The sequence below is a fragment of the Pristiophorus japonicus genome, chromosome 9, assembly GCF_044704955.1.
Source record: "Pristiophorus japonicus isolate sPriJap1 chromosome 9, sPriJap1.hap1, whole genome shotgun sequence".
Taxonomy (NCBI): Eukaryota; Metazoa; Chordata; class Chondrichthyes; family Pristiophoridae; genus Pristiophorus; species Pristiophorus japonicus.
In genome coordinates, this window is record NC_091985.1 from 137910015 (window position 1) to 137936538 (window position 26524).

The following is a 26524-nucleotide window of genomic DNA, read 5'->3' on the forward strand; positions in this document are numbered from 1 at the left end:
TATAAGAATTAGGCCCCTCGAGCCTGCTCCACCACTCAATAAGAACCTGGCTGATCTTCGACCTCAACTCCACTTTCCCGCCCTATCCCCGTATCCCTTGATTCCCTTAGTATCCAAAAAATCTATTGATCTCAGTCTTGAATACTTTCAAAGACTGAGCAGCCACAGCTCTCTGGGGTAGAGAATGCCAAAGATTTACTACCCTCTGAGTGAAGAAATTCCTCCCCATCTCAGTCCTAAATGGCCGACCCCTTATCCTGAGACAGTGCCCCCTAATTCTAGCTACTCCAGCCAGGGGAAACAACAATAGTCAGGAACTATTTATCGAGCAATTTTCCCTCAGGAGATGAAATAGGTTGAGCTGCAGCTGGATACCCATTCAAGGCATGCATCGCGCTGACAGCAAGTTAATAGGTGTGGCTCTTGAAACGGATTGGGCCTCGCACCATAGGGATCGGGTGGGTGGCGTGGGTGACTAGTAATTGAAATCTACCCTAATGGCAGATAAAGAGAGACTTGATAAACAAAGTAATGTAAAAAACATTGGGATGAATCTTAATCCCCCCCAAAACAGGTGAGATGTTAAAACTTTACAAATCTCAAACCAGACCCCAACCTGTCTCCAACTTGCCCACTTCCAGGTTTAATGGAGGAGGGACAAGGAGTGGGCAGCTGACCCGCTCCCAGAAGGCAGATTGACCAATTAAGTATTTTAATGAGGCTGGCAGTTTCTGATATAACCTGTGGGTTTAAAATCCTGGCCGGTCAGGTTTCCCAGGCCTCGGGAAACCTGCCAGCTGAAGGGAGGCGAGGACAGCTTCGGGGAGAAGGTAAGTGCTTCCCACAACCTCCACCCCACTCATCAGAACCCCCCCCCACACCCTGGGTCAGAGATCAGACACCTCCTCCCCCCCCCACTAATAGCAGCAGGCGATTTACCTGTGGCTTTGCCATCCTCCATAGTGCTCCTCGCCCGATTGGAATCCAAGCCCTCAATTTGGCTGACTTGCAGGCGGGAAACATGGCAAAGCAAAGCTACGCATGCCCGCCTACACAGCCCACCCCTATCAAGATTCAGACCATTATTTCATTAAAAGAAATCTAGGCAAACAGCATAACTCAAGTTTTAAACAGAAAACGCTGGAAATACTCAGCTGGTCAGGCAGCATCTGTGAAGAGAGAAAGAGAGTTAACGTTTCAGGTCAATGACCTTCTCTTTATTTCTCCAGAAATTCTTTAGACGTTAGGCACATTTTTCACAATTTGTTCCAGGGTCTGTTTGGCGTTGAGCTTTGGGGAAGTATTACCAGCAAGTCCATTTGAACTCTGACTTCAAAGCAGGTTCCCTCAAGTTAAAGGTTTGCATTAAAACTTTGGCTACCATTGGGGTGTCCTACTAGTTAATGTACTCATAAATAATATGGGAAGGGCATATATGTAGTAATATTAGCAAAGTTGCTGATGACATCAAGTCAGTGCAGGAGAAACTGACAGCATTCATAGGGATCTGAATGTACAATGGGACAAAAAAAATGTCAGGTGCGCTTTAATTCAGACAAATCAGCTCAAGGTTAATGCACATTGATGAAAGAAAGATGAAACAAGTATAAAATGATGGGAGTCCATTGATAAAGGCAGAAAAGAACCAAAGTGCATGATTATTGACCATTACCTATATGTATTTAGTCAGTGTGAAGATATAATTAACTAGATTAATGAAGCAATAGGATGTATCTCAACGACATTTGTTTATTAGCCAAAACATGTTGGGGAAAAATTCAACCTCATTTTGTTACAGTATTTTGGTGGAACGAGGAGGACTCCTGCTCCGCCTCGCTCCACAGACCCGAAACTAGTTAAAAGTTTTCTTACCCTTTTTTGAGTGGCCTCCAGCGGCCCATTAAGAGCCACTGGTCAGGCCACTCAAGACCCGGAACAACTGGGTGGAGTATGCATGGCACTAGCCAATTTGCAATAAGCATATCGTCTAATGCCTATTTCAGACATAATCGTTTCTAGCTTCCAATTTGGTAGCCGATGTAATTCAGGGGGAGATCAGACACGCAAAATCGAGACCCAAAATTCATCCCTCTAACTCTGTTTTAACGCCTAAAAAAACAATTGCAATGATGTTGGATTTCTCCACCACGGTATCGGAAAGGGTAGTGTAGCAGCTGGGATTGTTGCCCTGTTGTGCTGTGCCCTTAACTCATTCTATAGAGTGCAATCTACGTGGCTATCTGAGCAATAAATCATTATAATGTCTGTATTGTGCATGCTTGTACTTCCTTTGAAAATTGCAGAGGCTCACACTTGCCAAGCATTCTCCAAAAAGATTAGTTTCAAATGACCTCCAGTTTAGCAGGCAATTTGATCTGTTTATCACAGCAATTATTAGATTGTGAGTGGCCAACCTCATTTTTCTTGCAATCGGTAAAAGGTGTCATTCTCACAGGTGGCTTGATTAGATTCTCATTCAGATCCCATGTGTGTAATAAAGGTCCTTGCTAGCATAAACACAATCTCCTAAGGGTAAGAGTTCTAAAAGCGTGTTGTCTGATTTGAACTTGCAATGTAATTACTCCCAAAATACTCCCTGTGACCATAGTCTAAACATGAGCACAAAGTACATGAATTTGTGAGGAAAGGTGCTTTGCAGCTACAATGGACAGAGGAATAGGTTTACAGTGTCTTCGTAGCAGAAGGAAGGCTGCATATGAACACATCACATCATCCTTCACCAAGGTTACCCACCTCAAGGTAGCCATTCACCTGTATAACTGTGTTGAAAAGTAGGAAACGGTAGGAGTGATAATGTAGTAACAGAATTAGTCCTCAATGGCAACAGTTAGTATCAATGCAAATTAATGTGTCAGCTGTGGCTCAGTAGGTAGCATTACTGCCTCTGACTCAGAAGGTTGTGGGCTGAAGTCTCACTCCAATTCTTGAACACAAAAATCTAGGCTGACACTCCAGTGTAGTATTGGAAGAGTGCTGGAGGTGCCGTCATTTGGATGCGATGTTAAACCAAGGCCCCGTCTACTCTCGCAGATGGATGTAAAAGATCCCATGGCACTATTTCGAAGCAGAGCAGGGAAGTTATCCCTGGTGTCCTGGCCAATATTTATCCATCAATCAAAATCACTAAATAAATTATCTGGTCATGATCACATTGCTGTTTATGGGAGCTTGCTGTGTACACATTGCCTGCCATATTCCGGGGAGAAAGGTTCCTGAATGTGCTTCAGTTTTTAACTGCAAGGCTCCTTTAAATTTTTTTCTGCCAGCTTCCCGCCCACAGGCAGCCTGATTGATGGGCTAGAGACCTATTGGGCGGGAAGCCTGCTTCATCGCTAATGTATTTAATGAATTACGTTTTCCAAGTTTTGTTTTTAATCCCAGCTCTTAATTTAAATCAATGCCCCAAAAAAGAGAGACAAACTGACCAACCAATCACTTCCCTGCTTTCCTGTGGTACCACACTTTGATTTTGATTCTTTTTACTTCTTACCTTCCCAGGTCAGTTGGTGTAGCTTGGTATCTGGGCCGTTCCTCCCGCTCTTGCGCTGCTTGGTGTCTGGGCTGCTCCTCTCACACCCTTTGTAGGCTTGCCGCTCCTCCTACTCTCAAGAGCAAGCGGGAGCTGGGAGAAGAGGGAGGAGGAGAACATTACGCAGGAGGCCATACCCAAAGCTGGTTTTCAGGGAGCAGTTCTCTTACAACAACTTCACCGAGGAGCAATGTGTGAGGTGCTTGTGCTTTGCCGAGAAGGCTGTCACTGCTCCATGTCACCTGCTACAGCCACGACTGTAGCCCCAGACCAGGGCATAGATGGCACTGCCAGTGGCTGTCGAGGTCATTGTGGCCCTTAACTTTTATGCAACCGGCTGATTCCAACATGGGCTGAGCCATTGTGCGCAAGCTGGCTGGCAGTGCACCTAGCATTTCCTGGTGTATGCCCATCAGCCTTCTTTAGTAGACTATGCCCTCGAAGTCAGTGTCTGACTCCTCTGCAGCAGAGCTAGTATGTGAACGGGCAATGGAGCTGTCTTATCCCCCTGCCCTAGCTGCTGCATACTTGTGGCCAGTGATTCCCCATGTGAAGATTCCTCCTCTAACCTACCCTCTAAAATATGCTTGGTGCCAATCTCTGAGCTGGTGTTTGCTAGGGTGAGATCAAGTGATGATGCATCTTCAGAAAGTCTGGCCTCCTCTGCCTCGAGTATGACAGGGACCTTGACATGTTCAACATCTGAACTGAAAGAGAGTTAGCGTGGTCCCTGTAATCAAATGAACAAACATGTGCAGCGCATGTCCTGGCTCCTGCAGTTAGTTTTCAGGCTTGATCGAATTTCTAAGCCATGGTGTTAAAATAGACGCAGGGCTTGATAATGGGTTCTGTATTTAGTTTTAATAACAGCACAACCATTGTTGACTAGACACCCTTATTCTGATTCCCTAGAACGTAGGAGTATTCTCTTGTCATAGGAAAGTAATGAAGCAGGGATTGTAATCAGCAACATGTATACATCTGTATAATGAGAATCATCATTTATAATCTCAACAGCCGGGCTGTCTGTTATTTTAAACCTAAGCACCGTAATCGTGACAAAGTGTTTGGCAAAGTGTAGGAGTAGAGTTAGAGACCAATATATGTGCTGTCTTATCTCCCTGTCCTAGCTACAGCACACTTGTGGCCAGTGATTCCCCACATGAAGACCCCTCCTCTAACCTACTAAGGCTGTTGTGGGAGCTTGCTGTGCACAAATTGGCTGCCGCTTTTCCCACATTACAACTGTAGTGTATGAATAAAGAGTCTGACCAGATACTGTGAGCTCAAAGTAAAGTGTGACCTTAGTCTTTTATTGCGGGTCTCCAGAGTGCCTCTTCAGCCTGTGAGGCTTCCTTAAGTATAGGTGCTCCCAAGGGATTGTGGGATTCCTTGGGATTCTAGGAGATGAGCCTTCTGGTGGTTAAACAAGGTATTTGGTTTACATATATAACAACACTCTCCCACCCCCAAAGTCAATAGTGTAACTATTTACAAGGTGAGTCGATCTGGGGCCTTCCTTTCCCTGGTTGATCGTCTCGGTGCAAATGCTGGTTTTGGTGAGTCGTTTGTTGGGCCCTCGCTGGGCTGCTGTGCAGCTGGCCTTGCTGGACTGCCTGGTGTGGTGAGTCCTGCTGGGCTGCTGCGGGTGATGGGTTCTGCTTCGTGGTCAACCGCTGTGTCGGTTGCCACTTGTGTGTGTGTTGGAGGGTCAAAAAAGGTAGGGTCTAATGTGGGTTGCTCTGGATAGTCCGTGAATCTGTGTTTGGTTTGGTCCAAGTGTTTCCTGTAGATGAGTCCATTTGAAAGTTTGACCCGAAACACCCTGCTCCACTCTTTGGCCACGACAGTGCTCGGAAGCCACTTGGGACCTTGTCCATAATTCAACACAATTAATCTCAATTTTGCCTGACACATTTGCGCTATCATGATATGTACTTTGTTGAAGCTGCCTGCTCTCTACCTGTTCATGTAGATCAGGGTGGACTAACGAGAGCCTTGTCTTAAGTGTCCTTTACATGAGCAGTTCAGCGGATGGAATCCCAGTGAGCGAGTGGGGTCTTGTGCGGTAACTAAGTAGGACTCGGGATAGGCGAGTCTGCAGTGAACCTTCAGTTACCCTCTTCAAGCTCTGCTTGATTGTTTGCACTGCTCTCTCTGCCTGACCATTGGATGCTGGTTTGAACGGGGCAGATGTGACATGTTTGATCCCATTGCGGGTCATGAACTCTTTGAACTCGGCATTGGTGAAACACGGCCCGTTGTCTCTAAAAGGACATCAGGCAGGCCGTGCGTGACAAACATGGCCCGCAGGTTTTCAGTTGCGGCAGCGGGAGTGCTTGCCAACATTATCTCACATTCAATCCATTTGGAGTACGCATCTATAACTACTAGGAACATTTTTCCCAAGAACGGGCCTGCATAGTCAACATGGACCCTAGATCACGGTTTGGAGGGTCAAGACCATAAACTTAGTGGGGTCTCCCTGGGTACATTGCTTAACTGTGAAAATGTATTACATTTGTTCACGCAGGACTCTAAATCCGCATCGATACCGGGCCACTAGACGTGGGATCTGGCTATCGCTTTCATCATTACAATGCCTGGGTGGGTACTGTGGAGATCACTAATGAAAGTGTCCCTGCCATTTTTTGGTATCATGACCTGATTACCCCACAGAAGGCAGTCTGCCTGTAAAGACATTTCATCTTTGTGCTGCTGGTACGGCTTTATTTCTTCCTGCATTTATAATGGGACATAGGATCAGCTCCCGTGAAGCACACAGTTTTTTACTCAGGACAGTAAGGGGTCCTGGCTCGTCCAGGTTCTAATCTGCCGGGCGGTAACAGGTGATTGCTCATTGTCGAATGCTTCCATTACTATGACTAAATCTGCAGGCTGTGCCATTTCCACCCCCGTGGTGGGCAATGGTAGCCTACTGAGAGCACCGGCACAGTTTTCTGTGTCTGGCCTGTGGCGGATGGCGTAGTTGTATGAGGACAACGTGAGCGCCCATCTCTGGATGCGGGCCGATGCATTCGTATTTATCCCCTTACTTTCAGAGAAGAGGGATATCAGGGGCTTATGATGAGTTTTCAATTCAGATTTGAGCCCAAACAGATATTGATGCATTTTCTTTACCCCATAAACACACGCTAATGCTTCTTTTTCAATCATGCTGTAGGCTCTCTCAGCCTTAGACAGACTTCTGGATGCATAAGCAACCGTTTACAATTTCCCAGATTCATTTGCTTGTAGCAATACACATGCGACACCGTATGACGACGCATCACATGCTAGTACCAAACGCTTACATGGATCATACAACACAAGCAATTTGTTTGAACGTAACAGTTTTCTAGCTTTTACAAAGGCATTTTCTTGGCTTTTACCCCATACCCATTCGTCTCCCTTACACAGTAAAGCGTGCAGTGGTTCTAACAGTGTGTTGAGACCCGGTAAGAAGTTACCAAAGTAGTTCAGGAGTCCTAGAAATGACCGCGGATCCGTCACGTTCTGTGGCCTCGGTGCGTTCTCGATTGCCTCTGTCTTCGAATCGGTGGGCCTGATGCCGTCCACCGCGATTCTTCTCCCCAGGAACTCCACTTTAGGCACCAGGAAAATGCACTTCGAGCGTTTTAACCTGACCACACGATTAAGCTGACTAAGAACCTCCTCCAGGTTCTGCAGATGCTCGACTGTGTCTCGACCTGTAACCAAGATGTCATCCTGGATGACCACGGTGCGTGGGACCGACTTCAGTAAGCTTTCCACAGCTGATCGAATCCCAAACAGGCATCTGTTGTAGATGAAGAGGCCTTTGTGCGTGTTGATGCAGGTGAGGTCCTTCGATGATTCCTCCAGCTCCTGCGTCATGTAGGCTGAGGTCAAGTCCAGTTTCGTAAATGTCTTTCCTCCTGCCAGTTTTGCAAAAAGGTCATCTGCCTTTGGTATTGGGTATTGATCCTGTAGGGAGAAATGATTGATAGTTACTTTTAATCACCACAGATTCTGACGGTGCCATCTCCCTTGAGGACTTGAACAATCGGACTGGCCCACTCGTTGAATTCGATCGGCGAAATGACACCCTCTCATTGTAGCCGGTCCAGCTCGATCTCCACCCTCTCTCTCATCATGTGTGGTACTGCTCTCGTCTTGTGGTGGATGGATCGTGCCCCCAGAATTAGGTGGATCTGCACTTTTGCTCCTTGGAACTTCCCAATGCCTGGTTCGAACAGCGAGGGGAACTTGTTTCGGACCTGGGCACACGACGGGTGAGAGCGCTCGGACGTCATCCCAGTTCCAGCATATCTTCCCAGCCAGCTCCTGCCGAGCAGCGTGGGGTCATCGCCCGGTACCATCCAGAGTGGTAACTTGTGCACCGCTCCATCGTAGGAGACCTTTACAGTAGCACTGCTGATTACGGGAATCAGTTCCTTTGTGTAAGTTCCCAGTTTAGTGAGAATGGGAGTCAGGACAGGCCTTAAGGCCTTGCTGCACCATAATTTATCGAAAGTCTTTTTGCTCATAATGGACTGGCTTGCACCCGTGTCTAGCTCCATTGACATCGGGAGTCCATTTCATTCAACCTTCAGCATTATCGGGGGACACTTTGTGGTAAATGTGTGCACCCCATTTACGTCTGCCTCCTCGGTCTGAGGCTCTGGTTCGTCGTGATCTGCCGTGCATCTGTCTTCCTCTGCAACATGGTGGTTTGCAGGATTAGCAGGATTTGCAGCTCGACTGCACATACGTTAGAGGTGTCCCATTGTTCCACAGCCCTTGCAAATGTATCCTTTGAATCGGCATGAATGGAAATGATGATCACCCCCGCAGCGCCAACAAGGTGTTAATGGCCTAGCATTCATCAGCCTTGATGGTGGACTCTGAGACATGTGATGCTTGCCCTGTATGTTACGATTCGAAAACAACATCACTTTGATCACAATACTTGCAGCAGTACTCGTGTGCTGAGAGATTTGTTTGTTATTGTCACTGGTGGCGATGAACGCCTGGACTATTGCTATGGCTTTACTCTAGGTTGGGGTCTCTACAGTCAAAAGTTTCCGAAGTATTACTTCATGGCCAATGCTAAGTACAAAGAAGTCCCTGAGCATGTGCTCCAAATGTCCTTCAAATTTGCAATGTCCTGCAAGGTGTCTTAGCTTGGCGACATAGCTCGCCACTTCCTGGCCTTCAGACCTCTTGCACTTGTAGAACCGGTACCTTGCCATCAGAACGCTTTCCTTCGGGTAAAGGTGCTCCTGGACCAGTGTGCACAAATCATCATACGATTTCTCTGTGGGTTTCACTGGAGCAAGCAGATTTTTCATGAGGCCGTACGTTGGTGCCCCGCAAACGGGTGAGGAGAATCGCCCTTCGTTTGGCAGCATTCGCTTCTCCTTCCAGCTCGTTGGCCACAAAGTATTGGTCGAGTTGATCCACGAAGGTTTCCCAATCATCTCCCTCCGAAAATTTCTCCAGGATGCCCACTGTTCTCTGCATCGTTGCGCTGAGGTTCGATATCTGTATCTCATCGCTAGTTGTAATGTATGAATAAAGAGTCTGACCAGATACTGTGAGCTCAAAGTAAAGTGTGACCTTAGTCTTTTATTGCAGGTCTCCACAGTGCCTCTCCAGCCTATGAGGCCTCCTTAAGTACAGGTGCTCCCAAGGGATTGTGGGATCCCTTGGGACTTCGGGGGATGAGCCCTCTGGTGGTTAAACAAGGTATTTACAGGTTTACATATATAACAACAACAGTGATTGCACTCCAAAAGTACTTCATTGGCTGTAAAGCGCTTCGAGACGTCCAGTGATCATGAAAGGCGCTATATAAATGCAAGTCTTTCTTTCTTTTATATGTCATTTCTGTTTTTCACAATAGCACAACTCCAGCACGTATGCTGCACGCGCAAAGGATCATTAACACTGCTGCAGAAAGAAGTGAGTTACTGGCTGAGTGGGAGTGAATTACAAGGCAGTAATCTGATCAGGGGATTCACATGGTGTTATAAGCCCAAGATTTAATTCTGATGAAAGATCATCGACATGAAACTTTGGGCTGAATCTTAACTCCTAAAAGTAGGTGGGTTGAGGTCGGGACAGAGGTTAAAATTCAAAAAATCTGAAACAGGAACCCAACCCGCCTCGAACCGCCCAATTCTGGTTTTAACAGATGCGGGACAATGGCCGGACAACCAATCTGCTCACAGAATGCGTGCTGGTCATTTAAATATTGAAATGAGGCTGCCTGCCTTCATTTTAATAGTCAGTCTATTTTGACTCATGTCGGCTGGGTTTCCCAGGCCCTCGGAAACTCAACAGTTGAAAGGAGGTTAGAAGGACTGAATCCAAGAGGTAAATGCCTTTAAACCACTACTTGTGGGCCAGGAGGAGCAGGAGTGTTTCTTCCAGGCCCAACAAGCTATCCAGTAAACCGTTCACCATGATCTGTTTGCTCTCCTCAACTATCATCTGCAATCCCCCCAACCACCATTGTACCCCCACCCTGACCATCATCTCTTCTCCCCAACCACCATTGGATCCCCCACCCTGACCACCATCTCCTTCCCCCAACCACCATCTGTGTTCGCCCCCGAGCACCATCTGTGCTCGCCCTCGGCCACCATCCGCTCTCCACCCACCCCCACCCCAACCTCCATCTACAACCCCCCCCACCCTGACCAACATCTCCTTCCCCCGACCACCATCTGTGTTCGCCCCCGAGCACCATCTGTGCTCGCCCTCGGCCACCATCCGCTCTCCACCCACCCCCATCCCGACCTCCATCTACAACCCCCCCCACCCTGACCAACATCTCCTTCCCCCGACCACCATCTGTGTTTGCCCCCGAGCACCATCTGTGCTCGCCCTCGGCCACCATCCGCTCTCCATCCACCCCCCCGACCTCCATCTGCAACCCCCCCCACCCTGACCAACATCTCCTTCCCCCGAGCACCATCTGTGCTCGCCCTCGGCCACCATCCGTGCTTCACTCACCTCCCCCCGACCACCATCTACATCCACCCCCCCAACCACCATTGGACCCCACCTCCATCCCGACCACCATCTCCTCCCCCCCGACCACCATCTGCTCCTCCCAAACATTATTGAACCCCCCACCCACAATCAGGAATCTCAACCCCCACCTCCCCCACAATTGGGACCCCAGTACTAGATCTACCTGATCTCTTCAGCTTCGGCACGCCCCTTAGAGTAATTAATTCAAATTTGGTCAGTGGTTAGACACAGGAGGGTGTGACTACAAGTGAGGAAGGTATGGGGTCCCAGGATGGAGTGATGGAGCAGCCTCAGCCCTTGCTCTTGTCCAACAGGTACGAGATTCTTACTCCCTGTGTGGACGAGAGCAGGGGCTGCAGGGAGGATGAGCAAACTGACCACAGCACCGTGGTACAGGGGGCCATTCAAGTGGGGGGAGTAAAAAGAAACATTGCAGTGGTAGGGGGCAGTATCATTAGGGGGACAGATACTGTTCTCTGCAGCCTGAGAGCGTGAGTCCCGAAGGCTGTGTTTCCTGCCCGGTGCCAGGGTTAAGGATATCTCCTCTGGGCTGGAGAGGAACTTGGAGTGGGAGGGGGAAGATCCAGTTGTCGTGGTCCATGTGGTCCATGTAGATCCAATGATACAGATAGGACAAAGACAGAGATTCTGCTGAGTGAGTATGAGCAGCTAGGGGCCAAATTAAAAAGCAGAACCACAAAGGTAATAATCTCTGGATTACTACCTGAGCCATGAGAAAATTTGCATAGGGTAAATAAGATCAGAGAATTAAACACGTGGCTCAAAGACTGGTGTGGGAGAAATGGGTTTTGATTCCTGGGACACTGGCACCAGTACTGGGATAAGAGGGAACTGTTCCATTGGGATGGGCTTGAACTGTGCGGGACGAGGGTCCTGGTGAATCGAATAACTAGGGCTGTAGATAGGGCTTTAAACTAAATAGTGGGTGGGAGGGTTCAGGTGAGCAGAAATTTTAAAAGTCAAAGAGCAAGGAGAAGGCAATAGAGCAGGGTAGCAATGGGGGAAATGATAACCAGAGTGTGACAGGAAGGGACAAAATGTATAAAAATAAGAGTGTATCAGAAAGTGGGGTCAAAGCAGGGAGAAATGGTAAAAAAACAAAATTAAAAGCTTTTGGTCTGAATGCACGCAGCATTCGTAACAAGATAGATGAGTTGACGGCAAAAAGAAATATAAATGGGTATGATCTGATAGCCATTACAGAGACATGGTTGCTAGGTGACCAAGGCTGGGAACTGAATATTCAGGGATATTTGACAATTTGGAAGGATAGACAGAAATGAAAAGGAGGTGAGGTCGCTCTGTTAATAAAGGATGAGATCAGTGCAGTACTGAGAAATGATATTGGCACAGAAGATCAAGATGTTGAATCAGTTTGGGTGGAGATAAGAAATAATAAGGGGAAGAAATCACTTGTGGGGGTAGTTTGTAGGCCCCCTAACAGTAGTTACACTGTTGCACGTGTTATGTATGCATAAAGGTTCAAACTGAGTACTGTTTAACTAAGCAAGGTACAACCTTGCTTCTGCTTTATTTTGGCCCAAAGTGTCTGACTTACAAAATGGCTGGCCTTTTATACCAGAGCAGCACCATGTGCATACTGCTCAGTGGCCTCCAGCAATGACACAATCTGGTGGCTACAAACAGCATGTACATACATGACAATACCCTCCTCTGAGATCTTATCTCAGTCTTTCACAGGTTGAGACGGTCCGGTGCTATATGCTCCTGGGTTGACCGTCTCAGTTCGATTCCGGCCTTGGGTAAATGTGCAGAGTCTGTTGTGGCTGGTGGCTGGATGGCTGACTTGTTGGGGTGGCAGTGGCCATGTCAGGAATTGCAAGTCCATTTTTATTGAACAAGTCCGTGATGGAAATTCCGGGTTCACTGATGACCCTCGAGTCCACTGAAGGCTGCTGGTAGGTTGGTTGGTCGTCGACGGTTTCTTCGTCCAACTGCACTGGTTCGTCTGTGTGCCTCAGCTTTGTTTGATCCATGTGTTTCCTGCAAGTTTGCCCATTCTTGAGCTTAATAACAAATACTCTGTTGCCCTCCTTGGCCATGACCGTACGAGCGACCCATTTGGGACCCTAACTATAATTCAACACATATACAGGATCATTAACAGAAATCTCGTGTGACACAGTTGCGTAATCATGGTACCCTTGTTGACTGTCTTCTGTATTCAACATGATTACTTAAATCTGGGTGTACCAGAGACAACTTGGTCTTAAGATTTCTTTTCATCATGAGTTCAGCAGGCAAGACCCCTGTGAGTGTGTGGGGTCTTGACCTGTAACTCAGCAGTATACAAGACAAGCGGGTCTGCAGTGACCCTTGGGTTACTCTCCTCATGCTTTGCTTGATAATTTGTACTGCACGTTCTGTTTGCCCATTGGACGCAGGCTTGAACGGTGCTGACCTTACGTTTTATGCCATTAAGTTTTACAAACTCCTGAAACTCCTGACTGGTGAAGCACGACCCATTGTCGCTCACCACTGTGTCAGGCAGACCATGTGTCGCGAACATTGAGATTCTCTATGGTTGCCGTGGACGTACTGGATGACATGATTATGCATTCTATCCACTTCAAATAAGCATCCACCACCACTAAAAACATCTTGCCCAGGAAGGGACCTGCAAAATCTACATGGATCCTGGACCAAGGTTTGGATGGCCTTGACCACAGACTCAGAGGTAATTCCGCTTGTGCTTTGCTGAGCTGCATGCAGGTGTTGCACGATGCTTGCATACTTCCAGCTCAGAATCAATTCCTGGCCACCATACATGGGACCTGGCAATGGCCTTCATCATCACTATACCAGGATGTGTGCTATGTAACTCATGCACAAACTTCTCTCTCCCTTTCTTAGCCATTACAACTTGATTGCCCCACAATATGCAATCTGCTTGAATAGACAGTTCGTCCTTGCGACAAATGTATGGTTTGGCCTCCTCGCACATTTGCTTATGTATGGCAGACCAATCCCCTTTGAGGATGCAACCCTTTACCACTGATAATTTTGGGCCCTGGCTGGTCCAGGTCTTAACTTGTTGAGCCGTGACAGGGGTACCTTCACTCTCAAAAGCATCCATGATTAACATTAAATCTGCCGGTTGTGGCGTTTCCACTTCCAGTGTGGGCAACGGCAACCGGCTCAAAGCATCAGCACCATTCTCTGTGCCAGGTCTGTGGCGAATGACATAATCATAGGCAGATAATGTCAGCGCCCTCCTTTGGATGTGGGATGAAGCGTTGGTATTGATACCTTTGCTCTCGGAACACAACTAAATGAGCGGCTTGTGATCGGTTTCTAATTCGAACCTCAGACCAAACTAGTTGTGGGGCGATGATGCATCTTTTTTATCACTGTACACACAAGCTAAAGCTTCTTTTTCGACCATACTGTAGGCTCTTTCTGCTTTAGACAAACTTTTGGATGCATAAGCGACAGGTTGAAGTTTCCCTGACTCATTGGCTTGTTGTAACACGCAACCAATTCCATATGACGATGCGTCACAGGCCAAATCTAAACGTTTACATGGTTCATAATGTAACAGCAGCTTGTTCGAGCAAAGCAGATTGGTGGCTTTCTTGAAGGCTCTGTCTTGCAATGAACCCGACACCCAGTTGTTGCCTTTTCTCAATAGCAGGTACAGTGGTTGAAGTAAGGTGCTCAATTTAGGTAGGAAGTTACCAAAGTAGTTGAGTAGATCCAGGAACAAACACAGCTCTGTCACGTTCTGCAGCTTGGGTGCATTCTTGATGGCTTTGGTTTTCACGTCAGTAGGTCTGATGCCATCAGCGGCGATTTTCCAGGGAATTCGACCTCCGGTGTCATGAAGACACACTTTGGGCGTTTAAGTCTGAGTCCCATTCTGTCCAAACGCAGTAGAACCTCTTCCAGGTTGTTCAGATGTTCCTTGAAGTCACGACCGGTGATCAGGATATCATCTTGGAACACGACGGTTCTGGGAATGAACTTCAGTATACTTTCCATATTCCTCTGGAATATTGCTGCGGCCGAGCGAATTCCAAACGGACACCTGTGGTAAATAAACAGTCCTTTGTGCGTGTTAATGCAGGTAAGTCTCTTCGACATCTTGACCAACTCCTGCGTCATATATGCCAATGTCAAGCCCAGTTTTGTGAACGACTTACCTCCGGCTAGCGTTGCAAACAAGTCACCAGCCTTCGGTAATGGGTACTGATCTTGTTTCAAAACCCTGTTGATTGTAGCCTTGTAGTCTCCACAGATTCTGACTGTGCCATCACTTTTCAGCTCGGGAACAATGGGGCTGGCCCATTCATTAAATTCGACTGGTGATATGATCCCTTCATGCTGGAGTCTGTCCAGTTCAATTTTGACCTTCTCCCTCATCATATACGGCACTGCCTGAGCTTTATGATGGACGGGTCTTGCATCTGAGTCCAAGTGGATCTACACCTTGGCTCCCATGAAGTTGCCGATACCCGGTTCGAACAGCGAAGGGAACTTGCTCAATACTTGGGCACATGTATCTTCCTCCAACGACAACGCCTTTATATTGTTCCAGTCGCATCTGATTTTCTCCAACCAGCTCCTGCCGAGCAGCTTTGGGCCACTGCCTGGAACAATCCACATCGGTAACTCGTGAACCGCACTGTTATACGACACATTAATTTGTGCATGCCAATCACCTTTATCAGTTCTTTGGTGTACGTGCGCAGCTTGGCGTTAACAGGCCTCAGAGTCTTAGTATCCCACAGCTTATTAAATGCCCTCTCGTTCATTGACTGTGTCTAGTTCCATCGATACCGGTGTCCCATTAAACTTCACATTATTCAAAATTGGTTTCCTCTTGGTTATGCAGGAGTACAGTCCATACACTTTCTCCTCTGGCATCTCGGATTGCGTATCCGGATCCGTGCTGGACTGACTCTCATTCTCCACGTGGTGTGTCGCAGCTCACTTGTTCACCTGCGGACAATTGCGCTGGAGATGCCCTACTCTCAGACAGCCTTTGCAAGTATATTGCTTAAATTGGCACTGCTGGTGCCGATGATTTCCCCCACAATGCCAACACGGAGAAGTTGGAAACATTCTCGCTGGCAGACTTTGGGTAGCCACAGGTTTCGCAAATGCAGCCGTATAGGCCCTGCCATGTGCCGCTCTGCCGAACGGCGAATCATTCGCGAAAGCAGCCGGATAGGCCCTGCCATGTGGCAGTCTGCCGAATGCCGAATCAATCGCATTCACAGTACTTGCCAAGGTTCGGTTCTTCACCGCTATTTGCTTTAGACTCCTATCGTCATCATACAGGATTGAGCGATCTGGATGGCCCTTCTTAAATCCAACTCCTCCACCGCCAGAAGTTTGCGCAGGATCACCTCGTGGTTGATACCGATAACAAAGAAGTCCCGCAGCATGTCTGCCAACACCGTCCCGAACGTGCACGGTCCCGCTAGACGTCTCAGGTCGGCAACGAATTTCGCCGCGCTCTGGCCCTCCGATCAAACGTATGTATAAAACCTGTATCTCGAGATGATGATGCCGTCGTCTGGCTTAAGGTGTTACAACACCAATGTACACAACTCCTCGTACGTTTTCTCTGTTGGATCACTAGGCATGAGTAGATTCTTTATCAGACTTAGATCTTTGAACCGCACACAGTGAGGAACACGGCCCAGTGCCGATCTGCATCGTCGACCCCCTTCATTTTGTTGAACCACGAAGTACTGGTTGAAATGGCTCACAAAGTCTGCCCAATCTTCTCCCTCCACGAATCGCTCTAAAAATCCAATCGTGCTCATTTTGCCATCAAAGGTTCTTGTATTCTCGTCGCCAAATGTTATGTACGCAATAAAGGTTCAAACTGAGTATTGTTTAACTAAGCAAGGTACAACCTTGCTTCTGCATTATTTTGGCCCAAAGTATCTGACTCACAAAATGGCTGGCCTTTTATACCAGAGCAGCACCATGTGTGTGCTGCTCAGTGGCCTCCAGCAATGACACCATCTGGTGGCTACAAACAGTGTATGTAACCACAATGTAACACCACTGTATTACTGTATACACTCAACCTAGATGCACACCTTGACCACAAGGGGTGAACTTGTGGGAGACACTCCTTACCTGATCACACAGGTATAAAAAGGGAGGTCCCACGCAGGGTCACGGTCTTTGGAGTCCTGTGAATAAAGAGATAAGGTCACATTATCCCCAGAATGTGCCTCGTGTGGTTTCATGCTTAGAGCAAGAACTTTACAAATAGCATGTACATACATGACAGCACGGAGTATAAATCAAGAAATAATGGAGGCTTGTAAGAAAGGAATGGCAATAATCATGGCCGATTTTAATTTTCATATTGATTGGACAAATCAAATTGGCCAAGGTAACCTTGAGGAGGAGTTCATGGGGCTAGATGTTCCACTTCACATCGCCCATATATCACCCATATATCGCTCAAAATGGCTGGCTATCGCACATTTTGAGCAAAAAGTGGAAACTCAAGCTGGAACATCACCAGAAAAATAAGCCCCCAGGTTTTGACTCACATCGCCGAGCTGTTCGCTGAGGTGATCGCCCGCACATCGCCGAGTGAAACTTTCGGCACATCGTCGGCACGTCGCCGGGCTGATCGCTCGCCGAGAACATCGCTGGATAATAGTTGTTTTTCCTGGGCCTTCCTCACCGAACTGGGCGCTACGGATGCCATTTTGAATTTCGGAGGAAGGGAGGATGCAGCTAAAAAACTCGAGCTTATATATTGTGAGTTATTTAAGGGTCTTTTACAGATAGATCCACTCATATTTATACTTAGATTTAATTGTACAAATAATAGCTTAGTAGATTAGGCATTTTTTTTTAACTAAAAAGTGCATTTATAGCAAGTGAAAATAATTATTGATAGTGATGGGCCTATGCTTTCTCTGCCATTACTCGTAACTGCTCACACGCTGGTTTTTGAAAGGATCAATCGAAGAGGTGGCAGGGTAATGCGGAGACAGAGGAGACAGAAGAGACAAAGGAGGTGAGCGTACAGCCAACGAAGGTTGAAGGAAAAGCAATCTTACCTCAACTTGTCTGAAAATGCGAGTCTTAGGAAGCTGCACTTCTGGAAGGAGGCCATCGATGAGATTTTCCAACTCATCAAGGGGGATCTTCAGCCTTCCAGCACCATCAGAACCACACTGCCTGTTGAGGTAAAGATTACTGCGGCACTATCCTTCTATGCATCTGGATCCTTTCAGACTTCAGCTGGAGATATCTGTGGTATCTCTCAGCACGCCACACACTGCTGTATTCGGCAGGTGGCTGAAGCCCTTTATGCTTGCAGGATGGACTTTATAAACTTCCCTATGACCAGGGAGGCACAGACCAAGAGAGGGCTTTGGGTTTCTCGCGAGTAGCAAACTTCCTCAAGGTGCAGGGAGCAATAGACTGCATGCACATCGCCCTGAAAGCCCCTTTACAGAACGCGGAGGTGTTTTGTAACAGAAAGCGATTCCACTCCCTGAAAGTGCAGCTTGTTGTTGACCACAACCAAATTATTATGACAGTAAATGCTACATTTCCTGGCAGCATCCATGATGCGTACATCCTGCATGAGAGTGCTATCCCTGACCTGTTTGTCAATCAGTCAGAAGGTCACGTTTGGATGCTGGGGGACAAAGGATATGGCCTTGCCAGCTGGCTGATGACCCCACTGCGTAATCCCGTCACTGAAGCCGAGAAACGCTACAATGAAAGCCACATAACTACACGCAATATCGTCGAAAAGACAATTGGAGTCCTAAAGCAGTGCTTCAGATGCCTGGACCATCCTGGTGCAGCCTACTGTATCACCCTGACCAGGTCGCTGAGTTTATTGTGGTGTGTTGCATGTTGCATAACCTAACTTTAAGGAGAGGACAACAAATGCCAGATTAGGCTGCAGGTCCATCTCTAGAAGGAGGGGAGATGGAAAAGCCAGATGGCGAGGAGCATGAGGAGGAGGAGGAGGAGGAGACTGGTGAGGACTTCGGGGAGGACAATCAGCCTGGCGATGAAGCCATGGTCCCACTTCCCCAGAGATACCCCGTGGGAGTTACACGGCTGCAAAGCTGTTGCGTCAGCAGCTCATAAATGAACGCTTTGCATGAACTTACATTGGGGACAGTCACATTTACAGTTACAGTTATGGTTAAACAAAAGTTGCTTTTTGCATTGAGTTATGTTGAGTTACGTTTTAGCCTTGCCTACACTGGGCTGGCCTGTCCATTGTTGTACATTTGCATTAATGCTTAACTTAACTAAACTTATGTTATTATAAGAGAATGCACAACAATTGTTAAATTCACTAAAGAATTTTATTGCAAAGAATTTAAATGTTTTTTTATCAACACGCCCCCACCCATCCCCACAACGCTGAATGCACATTAGCAGTAACAATTTAACACTTTAACATTAACACAAAAAAATTTAACATGAACATGAACATAATAAGCTAACATTGCAAAAACAACCCCCCCTTCCTACCTGCGGCCACGTTTCCCTCTGGGTCCTGTAGTCCCCTGTGTCTTAGCACCACCCGCCCGTTTTGGTCCCCGGAGACCGAGATGACGCTGGCGTGCAGCGGGCGACGGAAAGACTTCCTGCCGTGGTGGCGATGTTGGAGTGGAAGACGAAGAGGAAGTGTATTTTCCATACTCGCTTGAGTGCTCGGAGTTATACTCAGACCCAACACGACACCTTGGGGTGCAGCGCCGTGTTCAGCCAGCAATGCATGCCGAAGGGCATTTGTTGCGGCGGTCTGTTCATGTATCCCTCCCAGGGTCTGCCGTGCTACCTCCAGTAGCTCGACTTGCACAGCAGACACCTGTGAAAAGTCACGTGCGAACTGAGAGAACCCCTGGAGAAGCTCGCGACCTATCCCGACCGTCTCCGAGCACATGGAGATCAAACCCTCCAACTGGTTGTCCGAGGGTGGCGTGCGCAAATAATGCGTTGCCGGCTGCATGCCGCTTGGTCCCGGTACCTCTTCAGTCTCAAATGAGATGACCACAGGTTCATCCTCCTCAACAGTTGTCTGCTGCTGCTGCTCCTCCTCCTCCTCCTCTTCCTCCTCGGGGTCAGTAGTGGTGATGGTGGTGTCGCGCTCCTCCTCCTCCTGTTCACCAAATGCTGGTGCAGGTGCTGGTTGCACCTCGACCAGCGTCTCAGGATGACCTTAAAAGCACATTTGAGCCTATTACAGAGCTTATTAGAACATAACGGTGCACATTAATGAGAGACGTTACATATCAATACATTTCATTATCCCAGAAAGCTGTAGTGGCTTCATCCCCTGCGACTTATGCACAAAGGCTGTATGCATGACATGACATAATTCGTATATTGCATATTGCATTATAATTACATTACTTTGACATTACATTACTTTTTAATACTATTTGACACATTACTCACGAGATGCATAGCTGGGCTCTGCCAGACCGCGGGTGGTGGCCGAACGGCTTTCATGGCCCACTAGCGCGGCTGCACGCTCCTCCAGGTCGGTCAAAGGTTGAAGCTGAGCAGAGGTCAGCGCAGTTGTTAGATATCTTCTTCTGCAAACGAGAAAAGAGCATAGCATAAGCTAATTGACTAGGTAGTATCATGGAGTCACAACAGTTTAAAACGTTACATGCTACAGCTTGACACGTATACATCTTTCTACACTGCAACAGCCAGAGAGACTTCCATCCCAACAAACATTCCCAGGGCAGCTGCAGCATGAGGTTAGATACAGAGTAAAGTTCCCTCTACACTGTCCCATCAAACACTCCCAGGGCAAGTACATCACAAGATACATACAGATTAATGCTCCCTCTATACTGTCCCATCAAACACTCCCAGGGCAAGTACATCACAAGATACATACAGATTAATGCTCCCTCTATACTGTCCCATCAAACACTCCCAGGGCAAGTACATCACAAGATACATACAGATTAATGCTCCCTCTATACTGTCCCATCAAACACTCCCAGGGCAAGTACATCACAAGATACATACAGATTAATGCTCCCTCTATACTGTCCCATCAAACACTCCCAGGGCAAGTACATCACAAGATACATACAGATTAATGCTCTCTCTATACTGTCCCATCAAACACTCCCAGGACAGCTACAGCATGGGGTTATTTACAGAGTAAAGCTCCTTCTACATAGTCCCAGGTTTAGAGCCATGTCCGGATCTTAACATGGAGTTTATATAATACATGTATGAACAACAAACTTAAATTCAATACAGGAGATTCATTATTATAATTAAAATTAATATAAAATGCAACATACTCTTGCTGCAGCTACCAAGCTGTTCCAGCGTTTCCGGCACTGGTCCAACCCCCTCGCCTCATGGGATGCTGAGGACACCATGTCTGCGATCTCCACCCAAATTTTCTGATAAACATGGGGTGGGGGTTTCCGTGAGCACCCCGAGTCAATTGGCCCCATCGGGACTGCACCTCATCGACGAGAGCCTCATTAGCTTCGTCACTGAAAGGTTTCGCCCTCTTTCTCTCCCCCTCAGCATCATGATGCATTTCAGACATAAAATATAACTTTTAACTGTATATTATAACTTATAAAGTATAAAGTATTTCAAATATCTGTTAACCTCTGTAAACCTCTCTAAACTCTCAAACTCTGTAAAACTCTCTTTCTCTTCTCTCCTCTAATTCACTACCTTCTCGGGATCTATCTCTCTCTCTGCCCCTCCCTGTGCCTTCTGCGCATGTGTGGATGACCCCTGACCTCCTGAAACGCGGGAAAAACAGTCACCAAGAAAAAAAAAATTGCATGCGCAGAAGGCCATTGCGAGGAAAGCTTTTGCATTCCACATCGTTGGCCATTCGCTGGGTGCACGTCACATCGCTGACCTTTCACATCACCCATTTCACATTGCTGGCCTATCGCCGAGTGGAAAATTGCGATCCAAAAAATGGGCAATGTTCCAATGATCGGTAAGGCTGAGACATCGTACATTGCTGGAACATTGCCCATTTTTTGGGCAATAGCCAGCAAAGTGGAAAGTCTAGCCCATAGAGTATATCCGAGATGTATGCCTTGAACAGTACATTAAGGAACCAACCAGGGAGCAGGCTATCTTAGACCTGGTACTGTGTAATGAGACAGGATTATTAAATGATCTCCTAGTAAAGGATTCTCTAGGAAAGAGTGATCATAGCATGGTTGAATTTCAAATTCAGTTCGAGGGTGAGAAAGTTGAATCTCAAACCAGTGTCCTGATCTTAAATAAAGGAGATTACAAAGGTATGAAGGCAGAGTTGGCTAAATTAGACTGGGAAAATAGATTAAAGTGTAAGACGGTTGACTAGAATGTGTAAAGTGGCAGACTTTGAAGGAGATATTTCATAACTCTCAACAAAAATATATTCCAGGAAGAAGGAAAGAACTTAAGAGAAGGGATAACCATCTGTGGCTAACTAAGGAAGTAAAGGATGGTATCAAATTGAAAACAATGGCATACAAAGTGGCCAAGATTTGGGGGAGACCAGAGGATTGGGAAACTTTTAAAAACCAGCAAAGGATGATTAAAATAATAATAAAGAGAGGGAAGATAGATTATGAAAGTAAACTAGCAAGTAATATAAAAACAGGTAGTATATCTGTTGGGGGGGATGACTCATCAGGGGAGGGCAGCAGCAGCCAAGTTCATGGCACCGTGGCTGGCTCTGCTGCACAGGAGGGCAAGAAAAAGAGTGGGAACGCGATAGTGATAGGGGATTCAATGGTGAGGGGAATAGATAGGCGTTTCTGCGGCCACAACCGAGACTCCAGGATGGTATGTTGCCTCCCTGGTGCAAGGGTCAAGGATGTCTCGGAGCGGGTGCAGGACATTCTGAAATGGGAGGGAGAACAGCCAGTTGTCGTGGTGCACATTGGTACCAACGACATAGGTAAAAAAAGGGATGAGGTCCGACGAAACGAATTTAAGGAGCTAGGAGCTAAATTAAAAAGTAGGACCTCAAAAGTAGTAATCTCGGGATTGCTACCAGTGCCACGTGCTAGTCAGAGTAGGAATCGCAGGATAGCGCAGATGAATACGTGGCTTGAGCAGTGGTGCAGCAGGGAGGGATTCAAATTCCTGGGGCATTGGAACCGGTTCTGGGGGAGGTGGGACCAGTACAAACCAGACGGTCTGCACCTGGGCAGAACTGGAACCAATGTCCTAGGGGGAGTGTTTGCTAGTGCTGTTGGGAAGGAGTTAAACTAATATGGCAGGGGGATGGGAACCAATGCAGGGAGACAAAAGGGAGGCAGAGGCAGGAGACGGAGGGGAGATGGGGGGGGGGGGTGGGGGGCGGAGAGGCCCGGGGCGGGGAACAGGAAGGGCCACTGTGTGGCAGAATTCTAAAAGGACAATGGGTGTTAAAAAAACAAGCCTGAAGGCTTCTTGTCTTAATGCAAGGAGTATCCGCAATAAAGTGGATGAATTTACTGTGCAAATAGATGTTAACAAATATGATGTGATTGGGATTACGGAGACGTGGCTCCAGGATGATCAGGGCTGGGAACTCAACATCCAGGGGTATTCAACATTCAGGAAGGATAGAATAAAAGGAAAAGGAGGTGGGGTAGCATTGCTGGTTAAAGAGGAGATTAATGCAATAGTTAGGAAAGACATTAGCTTGGATGATGTGGAATCTATATGGGTAGAGCTGTAGAACACCAAAGGGCAAAAAACGTTAGTGGGAGTTGTGTACAGACCTCCAAACAGTAGTAGTGATGTTGGGGAGGGCATCAAACAGGAAATTAGAGGTGCATGCAATAAAGGTGCAGCAGTTATAATGGGTGACTTTAATATGCACATAGATTGGGCTAGCCAAACTGGAAGCAATACGGTGGAGGAGGATTTCCTGGAGTGCATAAGGGATGGTTTTCTAGACCAAAATGTCGAGGAACCAACTAGGAGGGAGGCCATCTTAGACTGGGTGTTGTGTAATGAGAGGGGACTAATTAGCAATCTCATTGTGCGAGGCCCCTTGGGGAAGAGTGACCATAATATGGTGGAATTCTGCATTAGGATGGAGAATGAAACAGTTAATTCAGAGACCATGGTCCAGAACTTAAAAAAGGGTAACTTTGAAGGTATGAGGCGTGAATTGGCTAGGATAGATTCGCGAATGATACTTAAGGGGTTGACTGGATGGGCAATGGCAGACATTTAGAGATCGCATGGATGAATTACAACAATTGTACATTCCTGTCTGGCGTAAAAATAAAAAAGGGAAGGTGGCTCAACCGTGGCTATCTAGGGAAATCAGGGATAGTATTAAAGCCAAGGAAGTGGCATACAAATTGGCCAGAAATAGCAGCGAACCCGGGGACTGGGAGAAATTTAGAACTCAGCAGAGGAGGACAAAGGGTTTGATTAGGGCAGGGAAAATGGAGTACGAGAAGAAGCTTGCAGGGAACATTAAGGCGGATTGCAAGAGTTTCTATAGGTATGTAAAGAGAAAAAGGTTAGTAAAGACAAATGTAGGTCCCCTGCAGTCAGAATCAGGGGAAGTCATAACGGGGAACAAAGAAATGGCGGACCAATTGAACAAGTACTTTGGTTCAGTATTCACTAACGAGGACACAAACAACCTTCCGGATATAAAAGGGGTCAGAGGGTCTAGTAGGGAGGAGGAACTGAGGGAAATCTTTATTAGTCGGGAAATTGTGTTGGGGAAATTGATGGGATTGAAGGCCGATAAATCCCCAGGGCCTGATGGACTGCATTCCAGAGTACTTAAGGAGGTGGCCTTGGAAATAGTGGATGCATTGACAGTCATTTTCCAACATTCCATTGACTCTGGATCAGTTCCTATCGAGTGGAGGGTAGCCAATGTGACCCCACTTTTTAAAAAAGGAGGGAGAGAGAAAACAGGGAATTATAGACCGGTCAGCCTGACCTCAGTAGTGGGTAAAATGATGGAATCAATTATTAAGAATGTCATAGCAGCGCATTTGGAAAATGGTGACATGATAGGTCCAAGTCAGCATGGATTTGTGAAGGGGAAATCATGCTTGACAAATCTTCTGGAATTTTTTGAGGATGTTTCCAGTAAAGTGGACAAAGGAGAACCAGTTGATGTGGTATATTTGGACTTTCAGAAGGCTTTCGACAAGGTCCCACACAAGAGATTAATGTGCAAAGTTAAAGCACATGGGATTGGGGGTAGTGTGCTGACATGGATTGAGAACTGGTTGTCAGACAGGAAGTAAAGAGTAGGAGTAAATGGGTACTTTTCAGAATGGCAGGCAGTGACTAGTGGGTACCGCAAGGTTCTGTGCTGGGGCCCCAGCTGTTTACATTGTACATTAATGATTTAGACGAGGGGATTAAATGTAGTATCTCCAAATTTGCGGATGACACTAAGTTAGGTGGCAGTGTGAGCTGCGAGGAGGATGCTATGAGGCTGCAGAGTGACTTGGATAGGTTAGGTGAGTGGGCAAATGCATGGCAGATGAAGTATAATGTGGATAAATGTGAGGTTATCCACTTTGGTGGTAAAAACAGAGAGACAGACTATTATCTGAATGGTGACAGATTAGGAAAAGGGAAGGTGCAACGAGACCTGGGTGTCATGGTACATCAGTCATTGAAGGTTGGCATGCAGGTACAGCAGGCGGTTAAGAAAGCAAATGGCATGTTGGCCTTCATAGCGAGGGGATTTGAGTACAGGGGCAGGGAGGTGTTGCTACAGTTGTACAGGGCCTTGGTGAGGCCACACCTGGAGTATTGTGTACAATTTTGGTCTCCTAACTTGAGGAAGGACATTCTTGCCATTGAGGGAGTGCAGCGAAGATTCACCAGACTGATTCCCGGGATGGTGGGATTGACCTATCAAGAAAGACTGGATCAACTGGGCTTGTATTCACTGGAGTTCAGAAGAATGAGAGGGGACCTCATAGAAACGTTTAAAATTCTGACGGGGTTAGACAGTTTAGATGCAGGAAGAACGTTCCCAATGTTGGGGAAGTCCAGAACCAGGGGTCACAGTCTAAGGATAAGGGGTAAGCCATTTAGGACCGAGATGAGGAAAGACTTCTTCACCCAGAGAGTGGTGAACCTGTGGAATTCTCTGCCACAGAAAGTGGTTGGGGCCAATTCACTAAATATATTCAAAAGGGAGTTAGATGAAGTCCTTACTACTCGGGGGATCAAGGGTTATGGTGAGAAAGCAGGAAAGGGGTACTGAAGTTTCATGTTCAGCCATGAACTCATTGAATGGCAGTGCAGGCTAGAAGGGCTGAATGGCCGGCTCCTGCGCCTATTTTCAATGTTTCTATGTTTCTATAAAAAGGAAGAGTGTAGCTAAAGTAAACATTGGTCCCTTAGTGGATGAGACTAGGGAATTTATAATGGAAAATAGGGAAATGGCAGAGACTTTGAACAAATATTTTATATCAGTCTTCACGGTAGAAGATACTACAAACATCCCAATAATGAATAATCAAGAGAGGGAGAATTTAAAACAATCACTACCACTAAAGAAAAAGTATTTGGTGAAATAATGGAACAAAAGGCAAACAAGTCCCCTGGACCTGATGGCCTGCACTTATGATCTTAAAAGAAGTGACTGCAGAAATAAAAGATGTATTGGTTGTAATCTACCAAAACTCCTGGATTCTGGTGAGGTCCCAGCGGATTGGAAAACTGCAAATATAACGCCTTTATTTAAAAAAGGAGGCAGACAGAAAGTAGGAAACTATAGACCAGTTAGCCTAACAACTGCCGTTGGGAAAATGCTGGAGACTATTATTAAGGAAGCAATAGCAGGACATTTGGAAAAGCATAATTCAGTCAAGCAGAGTCAACATGGTTTAATGAAAGAGAAATCATGTTTGACAAGTTTGCTGGAGTTATTTGAGGATGTAATAAGTGGGGTGTATAAGGGGGAACCAG